Genomic DNA, 7,583 nt, shown 5'->3' with positions numbered 1-7,583 from the left:
TTCAGTTTTCAGTATCTGTTCTAAAACACTATTTGTTGCACCAAAGGATTAATTGTTTTCATTGCCCGTTTCACATAAAGCAGCATCGTCTTTCCTCCAGTGTGAATGGACCATATAGAAACATATCAGTTTAATTTAAAAAAGAGATTGCATTGTGTCTCATTGCCCAGCATGGCATTAGGTTTGAATGGGTTATATCGAACAATAGAACTGCTAAAGCCGTGATACCAGGCCTAAAAGAGTGCAGGCTGGATAAGTATGTAAGAGGAAAGCACAGATATACTTAATTTGAAATTTCTTTTCTTCTTTTCTTAGCCCTTAAACAAAACAGCACTGTGATATCCTCAACAGCATACTAGTTAATGACTAAGAGAAACGGCACCCGTACACTTGCTGTAATTAATGTTTACTTGTTTATTTTCTGAACAGGAAAACACTTTGGGGAATACTCACGCTAACCTTGATCAGAACTAGAATCTGAACAGGATATGGTTCTCCATGACCCATGACCCCTTCAACTATTGGAGCTATTCCAGGGATCATGTTACAATAACTCAACTGTAATAAAATGTAACTAAAACCCAGGGGACTAAACTTTCCACAAGCACCATATGCAATACCTTTCTTTTACATTTTGAGGGTGGTTAATAATACAGATTGAATAAAACAAAGACTGTTACAATATATTGAATATACTACTTTACACAAAACACATAACCACCATCGTACGATCAGTTAATCAATATATTACTTCATGTATTTTATAGTACAGAAATAGGCAAATATAACTAGTAGCAGCTTTCCTAGAACACTGACAAAAAACCCCAATATCACAAATGTAATATAATGAAGGAAATAGAAATGTATTTTATGTATTTTTAAAATAGAAATGTACCTTTTTCTTCCAAGACATCTCCAACTACTTTTTGGCTACTGATTTTAAATTTTACACAAAGTAAAATAAATAGTTTAAACAAGCCTTTGCTTTGCTATTCTAATCAAAATTATGTGTGCTGCCTGTGTGAGGAAACAGATCCTGTGTGCTATTTGACTGGCTATTTGACTACCTCTGTGAGCTGTGATTGGCTTAATGGCTGTGTCACTCATACAATGCAGACTGCACATGTTAAACACATGTGTTATATTAAAGTGGCGGGTTGTTTAGAAGAAGAATTCCAAAACGATACAGTACATTAATGCAATTTTAGAAACTAATGTGTGGGCGGAAAGAGGAGGAGAAGGAAAAAGGCCATTTTTATTTTATTTTACATCAGACAAGGAATGCATGTTAAAATTAAAAGGTAAGCAGTGCAGTTTCACTTTACGTTGCCTCTGCCTGTCCCCTGCTCCTTTTCGGTCAATGACCAAAAGATATGTCTGGACTGCTGGGGCTTTTGATATCACTGTGGTCACGGGTAAGTCTCTGACTTTATCGTACACGTTAAATTATCACTCACAATACGTGTAGAGTGCATGGTATGGTATGTAAATTAGCCAAATACTGTGCACATAAATTAATGTGTTCTCTGTTAGTAAATGGGGCAGTAAATTAAAATTTACCGTGCACCTTAGGCTCACTATTTTATGTGCGAGCTAACTTCAAATTTAGTGCCCTTTTGTAAATGAGGCCCAAAGTGTTCTATTGGTCTGGAGAAAGAGTTACCCGAGTTTTACTGCTCAATTGATCCCTGATATCTACTGGGAATCTGCATCATCCTATTGATTTCTAAGGTCGGACCCATGCTGGCTGAGAAAAGGGTATGTGTTGCATAGGGATCTCATCTGTGTACCTCTGGGCAGTCCAAGGTCCAGCCATTAGGGGAGTATCCCTGAAGTAAAGAGGGAATCTGGCTCCTAAGCCATTGCCAAAGCTCTCCATTGATCTGAAGGCAGTTAATAATACCGATCCACAAAAAGGGAAACAAAACTGAACCAGGTAACTACAGACCAGTAAGCCTGACTTCTATTATATGCAAACTTATGGAAACTATAATAAGATCCAAAATGGAAAATTACCTATATGGTAACAGGGTCCTGGGAGACAGTCAACATGGTTTTAGGAAAGGGAGATCGTGTCTAACTAACTTGCTTGATTTTTTTGAGGATGCAACATCGATAATGGATAATTGCAAAGCATATGACATGGTTTATTTAGATTTCCAGAAAGCTTTTGACAAAGTCCTGCACAAAAGATTAATTCTCAAACTGAACGCAGTTGGGATTCAAGGAAACACATGTACATGGATTAGGGAGTGGTTAACATGTAGAAAACAGAAAGTACTGATTAGAGGAAAAACCTCAGAATGGAGTGTGGTAACCAGTGGCGTACCACAGGGATCAGTATTCAGTCCTCTGCTATTCCTAATCTACATTAATGATTTAGATTCTGGTATAGTAAGCAAACTTGTTAAATTTGCAGACGACACAAAAATAGGAGGAGTGGCAAACACTGTTGCAGCAGCAAAGGTCATTCAAAATGATCTAGACAAGATTCAGAACTGGGCAGACACATGGCAAATGACATTTAATAGAGAAAAGTGTAAGGTACTGCACGCAGGAAATAAAAATGTACATTATAAATATCATATGGGAGATATTGAAATTGGAGAAGGAATCTATGAAAAAGACCTAGGAGTTTTTGTTGACTCAGAAATGTCTTCATCTAGACAATGTGGGGAAGCTATAAAAAAGGTTAACAGGATGCTCGGATACATTGTGAAAAGTGTTGAATTTAAATCAATGTACAATGCACTAGTAAGACCTCATCTTGAATATTGTGTTCAGTTCTGGTCACCTCGGCTTAAAAGGCATGTCATATTCAGACAGGCTAAAAGAATTGAATCTGTTCTGTCTTGAACAAAGAAGACTAGGCGGCAACCTAATTCAAGCATTCAAAATTCTAAAAGGTATTGACAATGTCGACCCAAGGGACTTTTTCGACCTGAAAAAAGAAACAAGGACCAGAGGTCACAAATGGAGATTAGACAAAGGGGCATTCAGAACAAAAAATAGGAGCCACTTTTTTACACAGAGAATCGTGAGGGTCTGGAATCAACTCCCCAGTAATGTTGTTGAAGCTGACACCCTGGGATCCTTCAAGAAGCTGCTTGATGAGATTCTGGGATCAATAAACTACTAACAGCCAAACGAGCAGGATGGGCCAAATGGCCTCCTCTCGTTTGTAAACTTTCTTATGTTCTTATGTTCTTATGTGTTAAGAAAAACAACAGTTGGATCACCTGATAAAAGGTCTATTCTGGTGTGGTCATTTTGAAATAATAAGTAAATAAAGAACCGTGCTGCCAACACTGATACTGATTCCATTCAGCAAGCATGTATATTGCTCATCATAGGTATGTGTGACATTGGCTAGATCAACCAGTGTCTTAATAGAAGTAAGAGTCAGTGCCATCTAGTGATATGCCACTTTGGATCAAGTTTCCTTTTCTTTTGCTGGCACTATACAGCTGTGCACTAGATGGTGCCGGCACTTACTAATATAAAGACACTTTAGTTGAGCTAGTCTACATCACACATGTCTACGGCATGCAACTTGAACTGAAAAGTAGCTCCTGAACTCATAGTCTAAGCCCCTTCATTCAGACTTGTTTAAAAATAAAAAAAATCAGATTCTGACTCCATTCAGAATGATTGCAAACACTATAGAAAGGTAACTAATAAAATTATATTTTAAGCTACTTACTCTTTAAAATTTAAAATAATATCTAATTTGGAATTTTGAATGAGGTCATTATTAATTTTATATAAATGTCTGCTACTGCACCGCCCATATCTTTGTTGTGTATACATGTTTGTATGTGTGAATGTGAAAGCCTGTAGTTGACTGAACAATTAACTGAAGAACTATTCATGTCTATTGAATGTATGTTATTCAACACTTCAGTACAAACAGGAAGTATTGTATCCTATTTCAGTAACATTCCATTTAAAGGTAGACAAAGCAAACCATTCCTGTCCATTCCTTTAATATCCACCTGTGGCAAAGTGGTTAACAGTGTGCAGGTGCAGGAATGCTGTATTGATCAATAAACAGAAATAATCCAGGTGCAATGGTGTTTTTTTTGTTTGTTTTTTTTTGGGGGGGGGGTTGTTTAGTACAATCCAAAGTCTGATGACAAACGGCAGTAAACAATAACAATGAGAATAGGCAATACAGCAGCGTGTATAGCACTGTTGTTAATCCCCGGGTTGGTCCTATAATAACAATAGTCACGTTCCTAAACACCCACACGTAACACAAGCACAAGGCTGCCACGTCATTTCCCTCCTGGGTCGATGATTTACTGTATTATAGCTCCGCCCCCTTTCTAAATAAAGAGCCCGAACAGGTTGGGAGAGAGATTTATCACTAAGAATCATTCTGTCCCTGTCACACCACCTCACTCTAAAGTAACACTGTCCATATTGTTCGCCCCTCTCACAAAGTGCCTTGTTTCCCAGCAGTTTCATGTAAACATCCTTTTTATTATCTCAAAGAGAAGTCTCCCACACATATACAATATCACATTTTAAGTCTGATAAAGAGCTAATTAAACAACAAAATTGCTGAATTAGTCACAACTACAACAGTTTAGAGAACCTTGGGTCACACTTAACTTTTTCCAATGGAAACCAGAATTCTCAAGTGGAATCTCCTTGTGAATGGGACTATGTGAATACTGTAGTTGCTGTCAAAATGGTTATATGCCACTATGGAATAATGGCAATTTTGGCCTCATTTTAAAGTCTGACATTGCAAACATATACTTGTTGTTTTCGGTTTCTATGGTACCTGTTAAAAGTGTAACGTTAGGGAATGGAGACAGAGGAAAATAATGCTCTATTTATCACATTATGATGAATGGGGCTCAGTACATACAGTACACTTCAAACATCACATATTTATGGCCGATTCTTTTTTTTAAACTTGGGCGTTTTTGTACATAACATCTTAATATGATTCTTTCTAACTAAGCTGTTTTGAAACATGTTTTCTACAGACTGCAGTGTGATTACTGTCCATAATACATGCATTACATAAACTGTGTGATTATTTCAAAACTTGTTGTGGGTAGTTATGCTATTACAGTATTACAATACAGCAACATTTAGTAATACATTATTATTTATACAACACATCTTAAGCAATAAGAACAGGCTCATTGGGTTACGACTGGATATATTTCGAGGATGTTATACTAGCGAGGGAGTACAGTCATTGGGATCTCAAGTTATAGCAATTATTTTACAAATGCTTTGGCCTTTCCTTGTTTTAAGGTTCTGGTTTTTTTTTTTTTTTTTTTTTTTTTTTTTATAAAAACGTTGGTTAAGTGCCAAATCCGCTCTGAGTTTGAGTACAGCCACTTCAGTGATTCAGCTTGGGGACTTAGCAGTTAATATACATTTTATGACTTTTGTTTATAGCTGGACTAATGAAAGTTCCCCCCTGTCATATGATGATGCTTATTAAAAACCAAAGTCTGACTGGTCTTTTCCTTGGAAACTTGATTGTATTTCTGAAAGGAGAATGCGGCCATTAATCAAATATGTAATAATCAATCCTGATATATAGCTCACTTTGTTCACACTCCTTATTGTTTAGTTGCTTGGTCCCCCTCCTCCTCTGCCCCCACATTGCAGAGTGCCTTGTCTAGGGGGAAGGTAGCCTCAAGAGTCACCTATCCTGCCTGCTGGCATTAGTTATTTGTTAAATTAATATGCTTTATTCATCATAGTTTTGCCAGCATAGGGGTGGCTAATGAGCTCCAATAACAATGCAATCATTTACAGGCATGTTTATCTGTCAATTCAATAAATTGTTAATCTTTATTCTAATGGTGAAATATCAGTACTAATTGAATATGAAATTGAATCTTGATTTAATGGGATCATAGGAAAACAAAATGATTAGATAAGATAAAGATTAAAGAGACAATAAAACAAACAACAAAGGAGCAATCAAATTCTTCTGACATATTTAACACATAATTAACTTTATTTTCTTGTTTTTGCCTCTTCACCCATTTATTTTGCCCTGTATATAAGTTCTGAGGCTGTCTAGTTTTTTTGCTATCTGTATTCTTGTAGTTTTTGGTAACCTTGAAAAGGTAAAAGGTTTTATAGCCCTATCCAATTCAGATTGCTTTCGGTCTGGTGTGGTTACTTATCTGTGGAGGTGTTTGTATTCAGTACTGTTGCTTTAACTGTTTTTCTTAGTGAATCAGTAACATTTCTCAAAATGCCTGATGACAGATAGACTTACTGGTATTGTTGTATCAGCTGCAACACGTTTTGCATGTCTTCCTGATTCAGTTCATGACAATATTTTAACTGCTGTTTCATTTACTGAGCTCGATTGAAAAAAAATTTAAAAAATCTTGGTGGTTATAAAATCGAGAAAATCTTTTTTGCTTTCATCAAATAAAACGAATACTTAAAATGTAATAGTTAATATACTGTACATTTAAAAGTTAAGACATTTATAATTTCACCCAACCCATGTCCCTTAGTAACATCACGTAATCACATAACAAATCAAACAAACTATTAAACACATATTATTTATTAGCTAAAGTTAAGTTAAACCTTGATTTCCATTACTGTGCTCAAGCATTGTATGTCATCCCTTTATAGCTTGCAACCCATTATTATAAGGCTGGACACATACTGTATGGTATAGTCAATTAACCATGGCATCTGACTACATCGTTCTAACAAAAGAAGAATACTATATTTGACAAACTATGAAGATGTTTGAGTAGCTAAGCAGGCCTTGTTATAGTCATTGACCTTTAAAATGTGTTTATACATTGGGTCTCAAAAACAGGTTGTATAAAAAAAATCTCAGTTAATTTCTGTAACAATCCATTATTTATCTCTTTAAAATTCTGTTTGTCAAACGCTAGACATGGCTTGAGGGCAGAATCCAAAGACATGTCATTCAGACCTTTGTGTTGCAATCCACCACTGGCAGCTTTTCAGCAAACAAGAAAATATTAGGGATGCAGTAGTGAGTGACAAAGGTTTTATTTATTTCTGACTGTTGTCTATTGACTTTTAGAAGCTGGGAGGGGGGCTATGAAGCAACAGCTGGTCAATGATTAAGCAGGTGTTTATAAATATGGTTTTGTAAATGTAATCTTTTTTGATCAAATGGTGACTTCTTATGTATCACTGCACCTTATTTATATTATATTATTCTTTAAACGTAAGCTCATGCTGTATGTTTTAGTGTAAATAATTAGTGCTGTGATTATTCGTGCAATCAATAAAGAGTATATTTTTTTATCATTTACTTTTCTAAACTAAAGGACAAATTCATCACAAAAAATGATGACTTTTTCAGCCTCTAGTGTTCAGTGTGAGCTCATATAAACAGGCGTTATTTTAAAAAAAATATTTTTCTTATATCTTTCTTATCATGACCACCATACATCATATTTCACTATTTACTGATCTACATTGAATATTTACAATTACAAATCCCAAAGTGGTCCTGGTGATAGGAATTAAAGGCTGGTTTTCCCATACACAACCTCAAAACAAAACACACAGTTATGTTTGTCTTTCCTAGTAATTATCTT

Source organism: Polyodon spathula, chromosome 8, assembly GCF_017654505.1.
Source record: "Polyodon spathula isolate WHYD16114869_AA chromosome 8, ASM1765450v1, whole genome shotgun sequence".
NCBI lineage: Eukaryota > Metazoa > Chordata > Actinopteri > Acipenseriformes > Polyodontidae > Polyodon > Polyodon spathula.
The sequence above is the reverse complement of the archived record's forward strand: the minus strand, read 5'-3'. Positions refer to the sequence as shown.